Genomic DNA, 17,115 nt, shown 5'->3' with positions numbered 1-17,115 from the left:
GATTATGCTTGTAAATCTCTGGGGAGATATGCTGGATTATGCTTGTAAATCTCGGGGGAGATATGCTGGATTATGCCAGATAATCTCTGGGGAGATATGTTAGATTATGCCAGTGAATATCTGGGGAGATATGCTGGATTATGCTTGTAAATCTCGGGGGAGATATGTTAGATTATGACAGTAAATATCTGGGGAGATATGCTGGATTATGCTTGTAAATCTCTGGGGAGATATGGTGGATTATGCCAGATAATCTCTGGGGAGATATGTTAGATTATGCCAGTAAATATCTGGGGAGATATGTTAGATTATGACAGTAAATATCTGGGGCGTTATGCTGGATTATGCTTGTAAATCTCTGGGGAGATATGATCGATTATGCTTGTAAATATCTGGGGAGATATGTTAGATTATGCCAGTAAATATCTGGGGAGATATGCTGGATTATGCCAGATAATCTCTGGGGAGATATGTTAGATTATGCCAGTAAATATCTGGGGAGATATGTTAGATTATGACAGTAAATATCTGGGGAGATATAATGGATTATGCTTGTAAATCTCTGGGGAGATATGGTGGATTATGCCAGATAATCTCTGGGGAGATATGTTAGATTATGCCAGTAAATATCTGGGGAGATATGTTAGATTATGACAGTAAATATCTGGGGCGTTATGCTGGATTATGCTTGTAAATCTCTGGGGAGATATGATCGATTATGCTTGTAAATATCTGGGGAGATATGTTAGATTATGCCAGTAAATATCTGGGGAGATATGCTGGATTATGCTTGTAAATCTCTGGGGAGATATGATGGATTATGCCAGATAATCTCTGGGGAGATATGTTAGATTATGCCAGTAAATCTCTGGGGAGATATGCTGGATTATGCCAGATAATCTCTGGGGAGATATGATAGATTATGCTTGTAAATCTCTGGGGAGATATGCTGGATTACGACGGTAAATCTCTGGGGAGGTATGGTGGATTATGCTGGTAAATCCCTAAAATGAAATTCTGCATAATGCTGGTAAATATCAGGGGAGATATGCTGGATTATGCTGGTAAACCTCTGGAGAGAGAGGATGAATTATGATGGTAAACCTCTGGAGAGATATGATGAATTATGCTGGTAAACCTGTGGAGAGATATGATGAATTATGATGGTAAACCTGTGGAGAGATATGATGGATTATGCAGGTAAATATCTGGGGAGATATGATGGATAATGCCAGCAAATATCTAAAAATAAATTCTGGATTATGCCAGTAAATCTAAAAAAAAATTGCTGGATTATGCTGGTAAATCCTTGGGGAGATATGCTGAATTATGCTTGTAAATCTCTAAGGCAATATCCCGTATTATGTACATTTCTGGGGAGATATGTCAGATTATTTGTTATTTATTTTAAATATATACATTATTGGTTATGATTATGTAATTTCTGGGGGGATATGCCGGATTATGTACATTTCTGGGGGGATATGCCGGATTATGTACATTTCTGGGGGGATATGCCGGATTATGTACATTTCTGGGGGGATATTCCGGATTATGTACATTTCTGGGGGGATATGCCGGATTATGTACATTTCTGGGGGATATGCTGGATTATGTACATTTCTGGGGGATATGCTGGATTATGTACATTTCTGGGGGATATGCCGGATTATGTACATTTCTGGGGGGATATGCTGGATTATGTACATTTCTGGGGGATATGCCGGATTATGTACATTTCTGGGGGATATGATGGATTATATACATTTCTGGGGGGATATGCTGGATTATGTACATTTCTGGGGGGATATGCTGGATTATGTACATTTCTGGGGTATATACTGGATTATGTACATTTCTGGGGGATATGCCGGATTATGTACATTTCTGGGGGGATATGCTGGATTATGTACATTTCTGGGGGATATGCTGGATTATGTACATTTCTGTGGTTGTATGATGGATTATATACATTTCTGGGGGGATATGCTGGATTATGTACATTTCTGGGGGATATGCCGGATTATGTACATTTCTGGGGGATATGCCGGATTATGTACATTTCTGGGGGATATGCTGGATTATGTACATTTCTGGGGGATATGCCGGATTATGTACATTTCTGGGGGATATGCTGGATTATGTACATTTCTGTGGTTATATGCTGGATTCTTTGTTTTTGTGTAGATACGCAGCGGATTATGTATACTTTTGGGGGGATATATTTTGGATTAGGCATATTTTTTTATGTTTTATGCTGCATTGTGTATGTTTTGGTGTAGATTTGATGGATTACGTTTAAATGGTGGTTATTCCATTTTGCCTTTGCGTTTTTCCATGGTCAAACACGAGTCATTTTCTTCACAAACTCGTCCGAAGACGGGGGGAGATTTTTGATGTATAAGATTATTATCCCCCCGTCACCTTTATAAGATAAACTGTATTTCTCAGTCTCGCGTGTGTACACAATATACATCTTGGCAAATCGGCTGCGTAAAACTCACTTCCCCCGTCTATTAATCTTCTGCGAATTGACGTGTGTGGCCGCCAGACCTCGTGAGAACAACGTTAAAAATAGATTTGAATATCCTTTAAATCCCATTGTGCTTCTCAGAAGATAATGCGTTTATCAGCTATAGAGGGTGTTATGCGACCGGTACGCAGGACTGTGCGGTCATTTCTATTTGTCGCGAGCCGGGACTGAAGTGATTCCTGGGAATGATCGCTGGTTTTGATGAATGATCAGACTGCTTAATCTCCAAAACGAGCAGATTTATTTTTGTTCTAATTAAATTTACATTCTTGATCTGCAAGTCCCGGGACACTGACGCGATCGCCAGCTGCGGGACAAGTATAAACAAGGGGACCGCGAGAGGACAGAGAGCTGACAAGCGGTATGAAGTCTGTGTGGGGGGGAGGGGGGGGATTGAATTTTTATCGAATTCTAAAGCATACCTGAAGTGGGAGGGATATGGCGGCTGCCATGTCTATTTCCTTTTAAACAATACCAGTTGCCTTGCAGTCCTGCTGATCCTCTGCCTCTAATGCTTTTCGCCATAGCCCCTGAACAAGCATGCAGCAGATCAGGGGCTTGATTCACAAAGCGGTGCTAACTGTTAGCACGCCTGTGAAAACCCCCTTAGCACGTCTAAACGAGCTTTCCGCGCACAAAACTTTATGCGCGTAAAACTTAACGCGCGCACTTCACAGAGCGCAGGGCGCTCTTCGCGAAGTGCCCATTAAAGCATATGGGACTTAGCGCGCGCATAGAACTTTGCGCACGCAAAACTTTGCGCGTGGTACTTAGTGCGCGATCTGATTCAGAAATTCGGTGCTAACCTACTTAGCACCCTGGTTAGCACGTCTAAAGACTTCAGACGTGCTAAGTAGGTTAGCACCGCTTTGTGAATCAAGCCCAAGGTTCTCTAACTGAAGTATGACTGGATTTGCAGCATGCTTGTTTCAGGTGTGTGATTCAGACACTACTGCAGCCAGAGATATCAGCAAGACAGCCAGGCCACTGGTATTGTTTAATAGGAAATCAATATGGCAGCTTCCATATACCTCTCACTTAAGGTTTTGTTTTTACTTAAGCCTAAAATGTAAATCTCAGCAGTGTTAATATTTATAAAAGCATAAGAATCCTCTCAGACTGGAATGACCTCCGAGCATATCTGCGCATGAATGCGATGAAACCGAGGCGGTTGTGAGATGCGTCTGTACGTTGGAGAGTCGTTATTGCGTCAGAGGGGAGGCTGAGAGGAGAGCGGAGAGCGAGAGAGCAGTCTGAAGGATTTACGCGCCAATGATTCGCACAGTGGCCGATGCGTGCCGTATTCCTCTCAGAGGACGCAATTATGCCGCGTCTATAAGACAAGCAGATCCGCTGCACGGCACAATACAGACGTTCTCGCGTATTCGCGTGACAGCGCAGAGCGAAACAGGAAACATGCTGCCTTACATTTACCTGACATGTTCTTTGCATTCTTTTTTTTTTTTTTTTCAGGCAGGGAACACACTACATGCGTTTCTGCGCGTTTTGCCGCGAACGGCAAAACGCGCACGATTTTAGAGGCTATTGAAATTAATAGCCTAGCTCGGGAAACGCTGCGCCGCATGCGTTTGTGCGCGTTTGCGTTCGCGTTTTTCTCCGCGTTTTGTAGCCGCACAGTTTTCTGCTTTTTTCCGCACATTGCATGACACTACATGCCATGCAAACGCAGAAACGCACGCGGAAAAACGCACGCGTTAGACGCGACCGCAAAACCCGACGGAAACCTGGGAAACGCAGGGGAAAACGGCCCTGCAAGTGTGTTCCCTGCCTCAATGTTGTAAGATTTTCTTGTGAATTTTTTTTCTTCGAAAATATTTCTCACGCGAAAGTGCAGCTGTCTGTCACCCCAAAGTACCTTCAAAACCTAAGCCTAAAAAGATTGTCCGGATAAAGAGATGTGGCCACTTCGTTTTACCTAAAAGAGCTAGCAGATAGACAGGAGGCGGGCCATCTGGTATAGGCCGTTTGACAGGGGGCGGGGCTTCTGGTAAAGGCCGCTAGTCACTGGCTGTGATCTCATGAACCATGTGGCTCAATCCTGGTCCGTAGAGATCAACTGATCCACTGGATCCACTCAACAGAGGGAGACACACCATTGGCTGGACCTTGTGTTCAGTTTATTGTATCTAGTCAGCACACTGCATGTTTCATGACCAGCCCCTTCATCAGGTGTGTCACCCACTGCCAAATACCAGAAACTTATATCTTACATTCACAGGAAGTGCAGAATAGCTCCACCCCCCTTGGGGGAGGATTCAACCTTTAACCCATTCAGGGTGCAACTAAATTTCATCTATAACAATAAATGTAAGTAAGGTACATGCTCTAAAGGTGGCCACACACGATACAATAAAATGATCCGATTTCACAGTAATTCGATAAAAACGATCGTATCTCTCGAAAAAATCGAAAGCTTTTTTTTTTTTTTCATTCGACTGAGAAATCCGATCGGATTTCCCATTTTTTCGATTTAAATGGATCCGGAATGCCAGATATTTCTCTTCAATTTCTACTAAAGATTGTATGGTGTGTGTTGGATTGTTAATTTATTAATATTCACACCCTGGCAATTTTGTCAGTTTCCAATCATTTTTATCATAGTTGGGGAAAAATTGAACACACGTGTGTGGTACATTGGTCAGCACGGTGGCGTAGTGGTTAGCTCTCTCGCCTTGCAGCGCTGGGTCCCTGGTTTGAATCTCAGCCAGAGCACTATCTGCAAGTAGTTTGTATGTTCCCTCCGTGTCTACGTGGGTTTCCTCCGGGTACTCCGGTTTCCTCCCACATTCCAAAAACATACGGATAAGTTAATTGGCTCCCCCTAAAAATTGGCCCTAGACTACAGTACTTACACTACATAATATTACATATGGCAATGGTAGGGATTAGATTGTGAGCTCCTTTGAGGGACAGTTAATGACAAGATATATATATACACTGTACAGCGCTGCGTAATATGTCGGCGCTATATAAATACTAAATAATAATAATTGGTCATATTTTTGAAATGTTACAATCAGTCAGAAAAATTGATTGCAATTCTTAAATTGAACAGATTTTTAAAAAATGGTATGGTGTGTGGCCTCCTTAACACTGTGTAAAGCAAACCCGGTCTACTCTGGGGCAAAAAAAAATCTTAGTATGCATTTATTGAGAACATTATTTTCAATTATTCATACATAAAGTTTTGTAAAAAAAAAAATATTAATAATAATAGTTTTTGCAAAGGAAAAAAGAAAAATACCTGTTGATTCAGTTAATAAATTCTGGTCTACTCCTCTGCCACCTCCGGCTGCCTGCTTTCTTCCTACCGCTAGGCCCACACCCATACTTCCTCGTCAGAGTAAAGCCACGCCTCCTTACTGTCAGCAGAGAGGCGTGGCTTCAGCTCACAAAGCAATCACTCTCCCCCCTGCTGTCCATGTGACTGAAAGGGGGGAGTGTCTTAGGCTGACTCGGAGTGATGAAGCAGCTGTAGGTCACTAAGGAGAAAATAATGATCTAGGGTGCATTTTTGTAATTATTTTGTAAACATTTTTCTCTGATGCAGACCTGAACTCAGAACTTCCTCTCTGCTCTAAAAGATAAGCAACAGCACAATAACCTTTACAGAAAAACATTACTTTGTTACAGCTGATAGAAATTCTGCAATAAATTTGCAGTGTGTCTACTTCCTGCTTTCATGGAGGCAGACATATTGTTAACATCCTGTGCTTTCAAATGAGCTTATCTGCCATCTCTGCCTTGGCAGTCATGTGACACAGGGGAGAGATCAAATTACAACTTGTGATTGGGCACGGATGAGGGGGAATCAGTCAGGCTAAACTCTCTAAATACATACAGGGTGCATTTCTCTGTGTTATCCTTCTGTCCTGTGCAAGAGGTCAGATCCACTTTAAGTAATGTATGAATAATCTGCACCCTGGAGTGAGCGGACCCTTTCCTGTTCCTTGAAGTCGGACTGTAGGCAGAGTACAGCAGCGATGTGCCCGGTGTGGGAGGTTACATGGCTGGTAGCTATGGTATTCCCCGCCGTCTGACCTGCAGCCTCTCCTCTCTCCCGCTACAGATCTGACACTATGCTCGGAGCTCCCGGGCCATCACATCGCCCCTCATACGCCATAGTTATCGTCACATGGTGTCCCTGTGACAGAGGGGTCGGAGATTATTCATGCAGTTGTTTTCTGGGAATTATGAGTTGCTTTCTCCTCTGAAAATGACTTAAAGGACCCATTCAACACATAGGCAATTCGGAGGCGTTTACCACAGATCGCCAGCGATCGCTCGCGCTTATAAAAGTGCTAGTGTAATGTAAAGTGATCTCAATGCCATGATCGCAGGCGATTCTTATTTCACTGTTAACGCAAACGCGGTGCTTGCAGCCTTATTTTTACATTTTTTGAGCGATTGCAATGTAAAAAAAAGTGCTAATTGCGATCACTCAAAAATCGCAAAAATGTACATCAAAAATACGCTTTTTATTTTTGTAACACTGTTTTTATTCAATATCAAAAAGAAAATCCAGTTACAAACAGTGACATGACATATATAACAGTGGATAGGGATCTTATGTGTCTCAAAAGTACACTTTTACCTCGAAAAATCGCCAGCACAAAACGGTAGCAATAATCACCAGCGTTTTGCAATCCCAATGTCCGTCATTCAGAAGCAAAGAAGCTCCGTGCGTTGCGTAGCACCTAGTATCAGAGCAGCTATAGCCGCAATGTTAGTCCGAGGCCGCGTAGCGGTAAATGGGGGGTCAGCAATAACTAAACCCCAAATTACGTGTCCCCTCATTGGCTATGACTCAGAGGGGGAATAATATTTAACGCTGCCGGGAATTTCAGCAGCATTCGGCTCGCCCTGCGCCCAACTCTGCGGCGGCATGATAATATATTCTCATCTGAATGTTTTAAGCCGCAGATCCTTTATATAGAGCCAGGTTTCATCTATGGAAAATCCCCAGATTGTCCTGAAGCTCCTTCCTTCAGGCCTCTATGCTTGGGGGGCGGGAGTCGGGATACCTCTGGCAAGAAACCCCCATGCTCCTTATTTACTTATTTATTTTTGTTATATAAAACATTGCTCTTCCCACTACGAGTGGTGGTCAGTCAGATGCTTATAATTCCATCTTGCATGCATGTTTCATGCAAATTGTATGCTTGCTTGGCCAATCCTAATTGATAGGAGGTACATTTTATTGGCCGTATTCTGGGCTGCATGAATTTGCATGATATTTGCACAGAAGCCAGAATGATTTGCATCATAACGAACGTGTACGAGATCGGCCATCTTTGCTGGTTACAGTTGCAGGCTTTGCTTTATAACTCATCTTAGGCCTTGTTCACATCATAAATCGCAATCGCTGACGCCAGCATTTTGCGATTTTGTGGGTGAATTTGTTGGTCTTTTTTAGCGCCTTCAGGCACTTACCTGCGCGTTAGTGATTTTTAGTAAAGCATTTTTCTAAGCGCTTTTGCAGAGCGATTCGTTATTTCACTTCCTGACATCGGTCAGAAAGTGAACTCTTTGACCCAGAAAAGAATAAATTCAATGAATTTATACTAAAAAGCGCTGGGGAAATCGTTATACAAGGCGCTTTTTCAAGCGCTTTGCGATTTCCCTATACCTTCCATTATAGGCGAATTGCCCCAAAAATGGTACAGGCAGCGCTTTGCTGAGCGGATCAGAATCGAACCGCTCACATGTGAACACTCTCATAAAAAATCGCAGACGCTTAAAGAAACACGAAAGCGCCCTAAGTGTGAACAAGGCCTCCCTGCTTCTCTGATCTCACCTGATGGGTCTGACCAATCTCAGCCTAGGGATCCTCTCTGGCCTGCCTGCATTGTCCAATGATGTGAAAATACCCACAATGCCCTGCTGCTCCTGATAGCTGCCCCTTATGCATAGGCACACAGAGAAGAACTTGTATTTGTATCATGAAAAAGGAACTTTTTTTAGACACGAAATAATGATAATAATGCGATTTAGTAATGCTGATACTTGCCTTATTGATGTATAAGATCATACGTGTTTTCGGATTGCCACAATTTGCTGATTGCAAGAACACCATGATTAACATCGCGGTGCCCCCTTTCCAGCGCCACGCTTCGTTTTTTTGGCCATTCACAAACGCGCAGCATTTTTTTCTGCGATCGGCCTGTATTAGATTCTTCAATACCCGCCTGCTAAAAATACGCTCAGTTTTCTGGTAAGAATCGCAGTCTGCTTCGCAGCATGTTTGGGATGCTGATCGCAATTTTTTCTGGTAAAAAAGGGACCTTGGGGCTTATTCACACAGACATTTTCCCGACAGGTTGCCTGTCCAAATTTTTGCTAATGTTGCCGTCAGTTCGCTAGGGTGGTTGTCGGTGACATCTTGTCCGTGTCGGGTTCACGCGGTGCTAGGAAGCAGCTGCGTGCTGCACTTCGGAGGAATTAGACTGCTAGAAAATGATGGTTAAATAGCGTGACGGGAAAATAATAATTGCTCTCTAAACGCTTCTAAAAAGCCAGCTGATTGAACGCCCCAAGAAGGATCCTATTTAAGCTTTGGTGTTTAGCTAGGCGAGCATTCAGCTGTGCTGGTAAACATACAGTGATCACCTGTGCTATTATGGCGAACGTGTGCACAGAGCAGGTGGAAATGATTGATAATTCTCTGGGAGAGAAATGGGCGCGATCCTCACCTCTGACCTCTAATAAACGGCGGCCTAATTAGGCGATCCGTCCTGAGCGAAAAGCCATGTGACATTTCCAGCCGATATCCCGCCGCCGTCACCCGAGACAATCATGATGTATGAGGTCTCGGCCGCTCGCTGGTTATTTATGGCCTTAGCCGAGCGTCCCCAGGTGTTTGTCGCCGCAGCCAATAACGGCGTGCCGGACGGCCAATCACCAGAAGGGACGGCTTATCAGCGGGCAGCAGATCAGAGCCGACGCCGGACAGCGACTGATTAATACCGGCCAATTATATCTGCTCCATTCCCCCGAAATAGCGAGACAATGGCTGCCGATCGCCAGATAACCAAGAGATACGATGCAGCGGGTCAGACCACCCGAAACCCAATCTCACATCAATCAGGCCGATAGCCGAATGAAGATACATCGTAATAATTTATGATGAGAAAATAATGGGTCTCTTTTCCTCAGAAAGCGATTCAATCCGATTGTCGGGTCATACGCTTCACCGATCGTGATTATTGGAGAAATCGATGTCCTCCTTTCATTAAAGCAATTTGATTTTTCCCCCAAAATAAGGCAAAGCCTGCTACATTTTTCCTGCGTTTGTGTTAAAGAGAAACTCCGACCAAAAATTGAACTTTATCCCAATCAGTAGCTGATGCCCCCTTTTACATGAGGAATTTATTCCTTTTCACAAACAGACCATCAGGGGGCGCTGTATGGCTGATATTGTGGTGAAACCCCTCCCACAAGTAACCCCTCCCACAAGAAAAGTTTGAACTTTTGTGGGAAATAGCTGTTTCCAACTGCCAAAAACCATGCAGCAGCTACATCACCTGCCAGCAGTAAAATGTTCCCTGGAGTTCCTCTTTAAGACAATGGCTATGTGGTTTTCTTGTGATTTCAGTTTTACATTACATTTTTTTTACATAAATGAATAAACACAGTCGCAAACCGTGAAAGGAAAATTGTGGTGAAAAGCATGAAAAAGCACTTGGTGTATATAGAAATAAATCGCACTTGCATTTCAAGGCAGTTTGCGTTTGCAATTTTTAGTGGAAAAAAAGCCCTTAAAGGGGCACTACAGCGAAAATCTGTAAAATTTAAAATATGTGCAAACATATACAAATAAGAAGTACATTTTTTCCAGAGTAAAATGAGCCATAAATTACCTTTCTCCTATGTTGCTGTCACTTACAGTAGGTAGTAGAAATCTGACAGAAGCGACAGGTTTTGAATTAGTCCATCTCTTCATGGGGAGATTCTCAGGGATTTATTTATTTTCAAAAGCACTTAGTGAATGGCAGTTGCTCTGTCCAACTGCCAAAAAACTGTGTAGCGAGCAGGGAAGCTGGCCAGCATCATTGTTTAAATCCTTTTTAGGGAATATCTTTATAAAGAATAAAAGCCTTGCTCAGAATCCCCTATGGAGAGATGGACTAGTCCAAAACCTGTCACTTATGCCAGAATTCTACTACCTACTGTAAGTGACAGCAACATAGGAGAAAAGTCATTTATGGCTCATTTTACTCTGGAGAAAACGTACTTCTTATTTGTTTATGTTTGCACATATTTAAAATATTAATTTTTTTCGCCATAATAGTGCCCCTTTAAGGTGGCCATTCATCTCTTGATTTGGCAGCCGATCGACCATCTGATTTGATAATTATTATTCAATCGGATGAAAATTGATTAGCATCACAGGCCGTGAACAGGGGAGGGGGGAGAGAGAGATGGACTAGTCAAAAGTCAAAAACCTGTCGCTTCTGTCAGATTTCTGACAGCAACATAGGAGAAAAGTGATTTATGGCTCATTTTGCTCTGGAAGAATCCTACTTCTTATACAGTATGTACTGTATGTGTTTGCATGTATTTTAACTCTTACAATTTTGAGTGGTCCTTTAAGTTAGATAAGCAGAGACAATTCATGAGTTAAGTCATTTAAAGTGTACCAGAGTTCAATAATAAAAAGATGTTATACATGCCTGGGGCTTCCTCCACCCCCATCAGCCTGGATCGCTCCCACGCCGCCGTCCCCCGATGTCTGCAGCTCCGGGACCCGATCCCCGCACTTCCGTCATCGTGGCCAACGCAGGAGAAGTGCGCCCTCTACGTATCTCTCCAGCAGCTCTCAGTCCCTTTAAAGAGGAACTCCAGTGAAAATAATGTAATAAAAAAGTGCTTCATTTTTACAATAATTATGTATAAATGATTTAGTCAGTGTTTGCCCATCGTAAAATCTTTCCTCTCCTGGATTTACATTCTGATATTTAGCACATGGTGACATTTTTACTGCTGGCAGGTGATGTCACTGGAAGGAGAATGCTGCTTGCTTTTTGTCAGTTGGAAACAGCTGTAAACAGCTATTTCCCACAATGCAATGAGGTTTACAGACAGGAAACTGCCAAGACCATGGTCCTCACAGTTTCCTGTGGGAGGGGTTTCAGCACAATATCAGCCATACAGCGCCCCCTGATGATCTGTTTGAGAAAAGGAATAGATTTCTCATGGGAAAGGGGGTATCAGCTACTGATTGGGATGAAGTTCAATTCTTGGTCGGAGTTTCTCTTTAAGGAGAGATAAATTGTGAGTCAACCTTACCAATCCTTTTTCAGGATCACCCACGTATTCCACAGCACCTATTTTTTTTCCAGGGTGCTGGGGGAAGACAAGGGTGATCCGGAAAAGGGATTGGGACCGGGGCTCTGAAGGCCCAGCATACATTTCGGGGGGCGGGCCAGCACAACTCTAACATTGTTGCTCCTGGAGGAGATTGAACTGGCCGACTTTGTCTGTCACTTTTATCCACACAGGACGCCGCCGCACCGGGTAATGGCTCCCCTACATAGAGCAAAGTTTGGATGACAATGGGCGGTATTGATGAGATTTAGCTCCTCCCATTGTCACCTGACAGTTGGAAGAGCTACACGCTGACACCAGCCAATCAGTCAGCACCTAACAGTCACCACTAGGCATCATGGGAAGTGTAGTCCTGTGTCTGTGTATCAGCCCCTTCCAGTGGCACTGCAGCTAGGAGACTGACCCTAACAAGAAGAGGGTCAGGAATCTGCACGGGGCAGGGGGATCTAGGAGCGCAGTGCAGCGTCCCTTTAGCTGTGCGTCACCTGCGGACGGCGTCCATTAGGCCAGCCATTATTCCGTTAAATGACTCCTTCCAATCTCATTTTCCTTACAGACATAAAAGCCAGACAGATATGGAAAATGCGCAGAAAGTAATGAAATTACAGCTTATACCTTACATAGGGGTATCCGGTGTCCAGTACGGTGCGCGGGCGCTTCGTTGTCATGGTTACGCCTACCGCGTCGCATTTACATCATTACGCCAAATACCACCGAAGGGAAAATCGATGGATCACCCTAATGCACCGCCAGTACTGCAGGAACCATCCGCTGTCACAACTGTCAGAAACATACGCAGAAATCTGAGGTTTTATTCCTTTGACCACGCCTCCTCCTCGTGGTAAGCATGCTACACACATCCAATTCCGATTGGCCCGATTTTACCACCCCTGCGAAGCATGAGGACCAACAGATTGTGAATACAGTGAGCAGATTGTGTAGGTAAGTTCTCACACTACATGGTGGTGGTAAAATGGGGCAAGTCATCGGCCAATCAAAATTGGGTGTGTGTATGTATGCTTAAAGAGAATCTGTATTGTTAAAATCGCACAAAAGTAAACATACCAGTGCGTAAGAGGACATCTCCTATTACCCTCTGACACAATTTCGCCGCTCCTCACCGCATTAAAAGTGGTTAAAAACAGTTTTAAAAAGTTTGTTTATAAACAAACAAAATGGCCACCAAAACAGGAAGTAGGTTGATGTACAGTATGTCCACACATAGAAAATACATCCATACACAAGCAGGCTGTATACACCCTTCCTTTTTAATCTCAAGAGATCATTTGTGTGTTTCTTTCCCCCTGCAGCTATCTTCCACTGAAGTGTCAGGCTGTTTCTTCCTGCAGAGTGCAGACAGCTCTGCCTGTATGTAATTCCTCAGTATGTGAAAGCCCAGCCAGCTCAGAGGAGGATTTATCCAGCTTGTAAAAGATAAGAGAGAAGAGAGAAGCTGCCCTAATCTAAATAATACACAGGCAGTGTGCAGAGAGGGGGCTGGAGGGGGGAGATGCATCACAGAACCACAAAACTGAAGAACTTGGCAGCCTTCCAGACACAGGCCGACAAGTCTGACAAGAGAGAGATAAGTTGATTTATTACAGAGACTGTGATAGCAGAAAGTGCTGCAGTAAGCCAGAACACATTAGAATAGCCTTTGAAACTTGTAGGATGATAAAAAACAGGATGCAATTTTTGTTACGGAGTCTCTTTAAAGCCATCTATTCTGAAGCAGGAGAGATGTTAGAATGCAAAGGTTTCCTGCTGATTATCCGCATGATAAAGAGAAGGGGGCAGGGGAGCACATAGCTTGTGAGGGTGTCAGGTACTGAGCTGCTATTTGAGGATTATTTCCCATTGCTTTACCAGAAAACGGAAATGTTTGGAAAATCGTAACAAATAAATTCAGCGTGTCGGAATCTAACAACGATATCCAGATTTTACCATTTCCTGGCGATACATTTGACTTCTCCCTTTTCTTTTGTGCCCATTAACAGTCCAGTTTCCCAAACGATGGACTGTCCAATATCATTGTTGTGATCGATCGGAAAGGATCCTCTGGCCCCCCAACGGAAGGGAAGTGATGAGATCCAATCAGACTACCAGAATCATTCCAGAATTCAGATTGATGGAATGATCCATAGAATGATCATTCTTCGTCGACCGGCACTAATAACTGCTCCCAATCCGATTGATCGTATGGTCGATCGGTCTGGAGATTGTACTGTTAATGGGCTATTTGATCATTTAATGTTGCTAAAACTATTTTACTAGCTGACCATAAACAAGTCAGAACGTGAATTAGTAAAAGCAGGTTTTTCTGATATGGATTTTGTGGCGTGCTGATAAGGGGGCGGAGCTAAGGCATGGGTGGAGCCAGGGACATGGCGGACATGGTGGTTTTAGGTTAGACAGACGTTTCACTCTTTGTCATCTATGAAGCGATAACAAGGAGGCCTCCCATCATACATGTTTAATGTACATAAACCGGAAATAGCGCAATCTGCCAGATACGGTATTTTGTGTGAATCTTGTATGTGGGACGTCTGAGAGCCGTGTAATGTGGGAAACAAGAATTCAGGGGGCTACAGGACTTCTCTGGGAGTACTAAGACTAGATGACCAGAGAGTCACTGATATTTGGTGCTGTACAGAGAGTCACTAAGATTTGGTGCTGTACAGAGAGTCACTGAGATTTGGTGCTGTACAGAGAGTCACTGAGATTTGGTGCTGTACAGAGAGTCACTGAGATTTGGTGCTGTACAGAGAGTCACTAAGATTTGGTGCTGTACAGAGAGTCACTGAGATTTGGTGCTGTACAGAGAGTCACTGAGATTTGGTGCTGTACAGAGAGTCACTAAGATTTGGTGCTGTACAGAGAGTCACTGAGATTTGGTGCTGTACAGAGAGTCATTGAGATTTGGTGCTGTACAAGGAGTCACTAAGATTTGGTGCTGTACAGAGAGTCACTGAGAGTTGGTGCTGTACAGAGAGTCACTGAGATTTGGTGCTGTACGGAGAGTCACAGATTTGGTGCTGTACAGAGAGTCACTGAGATTTGGTGCTGTACAGAGAGTCACTGAGATTTGGTGCTGTACGGAGAGTCACAGATTTGGTGCTGTACAGAGAGTCACTGAGATTTGGTGCTGTACAGAGAGTCACTGAGATTTGGTGCTGTGCAGAGAGTCACTGAGATTTGGTGCTGTGCAGAAAGTCACTGAGATTTGGTGCTGTACGGGGAGTCACTGAGATTTGGTGCTGTACAGAGAGTCACTGAGATTTGGTGCTGTACAGAGAGTTATTGAGATTTGGTGCTCTGCAAATAGTGACTGAGATTTGGTGCTGTACAGAGAGTCACTGAGATTTGGTGCTCTGCAAATAGTGACTGAGATTTGGTGCTGTACAGAGAGTCACTAAGATTTTGTGGTCTGCAAAGTGTCACTGAGATTTGGTGCTGTATGGATAGTCACTGAGATCTTTTGCTCTACAGAGAGTCACTGAGATTTGGTGCTCTACAGAGTCACTGAGATTTGGTGCTTTACAGAAAGTCACCGAGATTTGGTGCTGTACAGAGAGTCACCGAGATTTGGTGCTGTACAGAGACTCACCGAGATTTGGTGCTGTACAGAGAGTCACTGAGATTTGGTGCTGTACAGAGAGTCACTGAGATTTGGTGCTGTACAGAGAGTCACTGAGATTCGGTGCTCTACAGAGAGTCACTGAGATTTGGTGCTGTACAGAGAGTCACTGAGATTTGGTGCTGTACAGAGAGTCACTGAGATTTGGTGCTCTACAGAGAGTCACTGAGATTTGGTGCTGTACAGAGAGTCACTGAGATTTGGTGCTGTACAGAGAGTCACTGAGATTTGGTGCTCTACAGAGAGTCACTGAGATTTGGTGCTCTACAGAGAGTCACTGAGATTTGGTGCTGTACAGAGAGTCACTGAGATTTGGTGCTGTACAGAGAGTCACTGAGATTTGGTGCTGTACAGAGAGTCACTGAGATTTGGTGCTGTACAGAGAGTCACTGAGATTTGGTGCTGTACAGACAGTCACTGAGATTTGGTGCTGTACAGACAGTCACTGAGATTTGGTGCTGTAAAGAGAGTCACTGAGATTTGGTGCTGTACAGAGAGTCACTGAGATTTGATACTCTACAATGGATCTGGGCTGTGGTAGGTGGTACCTGTACTGTCAGCCACTTACAGGGCTTCCCTCATGAATAATATATTGCGATGGACTCTTTCAGCACTGCCCCCCCCCCCCCCCCGGCTGTCTCCGATGGTCCTAAGCTGGCTGCACCATTATAGATTGTACCGCTGGGGGGGGGGGGGGGGGGGGGGTTGGGAGGTGATTCCTGGCTTGTTCTGTAGAGATTTTCTGTGGCGGACCATTTAACGCCATTGCGAGGCAGCTGTACACACGCCAGACTCTCGATTAAGACGCTGATTAACGATGTCCTCGTAGCTTCGGGCCGGCAGCGGGTTCTCCTTTAAGGAGCGCGGTATCTGTAAATGTCAGGCGCTGTGATAGGTAAACACCGGGGCTCGCTGGCGTTCCGCCGTGACGCACTTCTCAAGGCCATGAATTTTCCAGCCTCCGCTCGTCCCTGGAATCAGATAATGTGAGCGATGGGGAAATGTGATCCGTGTGACATGAAACAGGTACAGGAAATAGAGCGATAGTCGTATATCTGACAGCAAAATCCCTGGGAATACTGCAGGGGTGACACAGGTACTGCGCAGGCCGGGCGGAGGGAGGGGCCACAGGAGGGGCACAGATACTATGCAGGCCGGGCGGAGGGAGGGGCCACAGGAGGGGCACAGATACTATGCAGGCCGGGCGGAGGGAGGGGCCACAGGAGGACACAGGTACTGTGCAGGCCGGGCGGAGGGAGGGGCCACAGGAGGGGCACAGATACTATGCAGGCCGGGCGGAGGGAGGGGCCACAGGAGGACACAGGTACTGTGCAGGCCGGGCGGAGGGAGGGGCCACAGGAGGGGCACAGATACTATGCAGGCCGGGCGGAGGGAGGGGCCACAGGAGGACACAGGTACTGTGCAGGCCGGGCGGAGGGAGGGGCCACAGGAGGACACAGGTACTGCACAGGCCGGGCGGAGGGAGGGGCCACAGGAGGACACAGGTACTGTGCAGGCCGGGCGGAGGGAGGGGCCACAGGAGGGGCACAGATACTATGCAGGCCGGGCGGAGGGAGGGGCCACAGGAGGACACAGG

The 17,115-nt window shown here is 44.9% G+C and overlaps 1 protein-coding gene across 7 annotated transcripts in view; it reads left to right on the top strand.

The window, feature by feature from the left end:
* The window catches only part of GPSM1 (G protein signaling modulator 1), a 324,213-nt gene that overhangs the window by 247,784 nt on the left and 59,314 nt on the right, over nt 1–17,115 (top strand). The window lies entirely within an intron of this gene.

This window comes from Hyperolius riggenbachi, chromosome 8 (genome assembly GCF_040937935.1).
Source record: "Hyperolius riggenbachi isolate aHypRig1 chromosome 8, aHypRig1.pri, whole genome shotgun sequence".
Taxonomy (NCBI): Eukaryota; Metazoa; Chordata; class Amphibia; order Anura; family Hyperoliidae; genus Hyperolius; species Hyperolius riggenbachi.
This window is presented reverse-complemented; position numbering and strand designations above follow the sequence as displayed.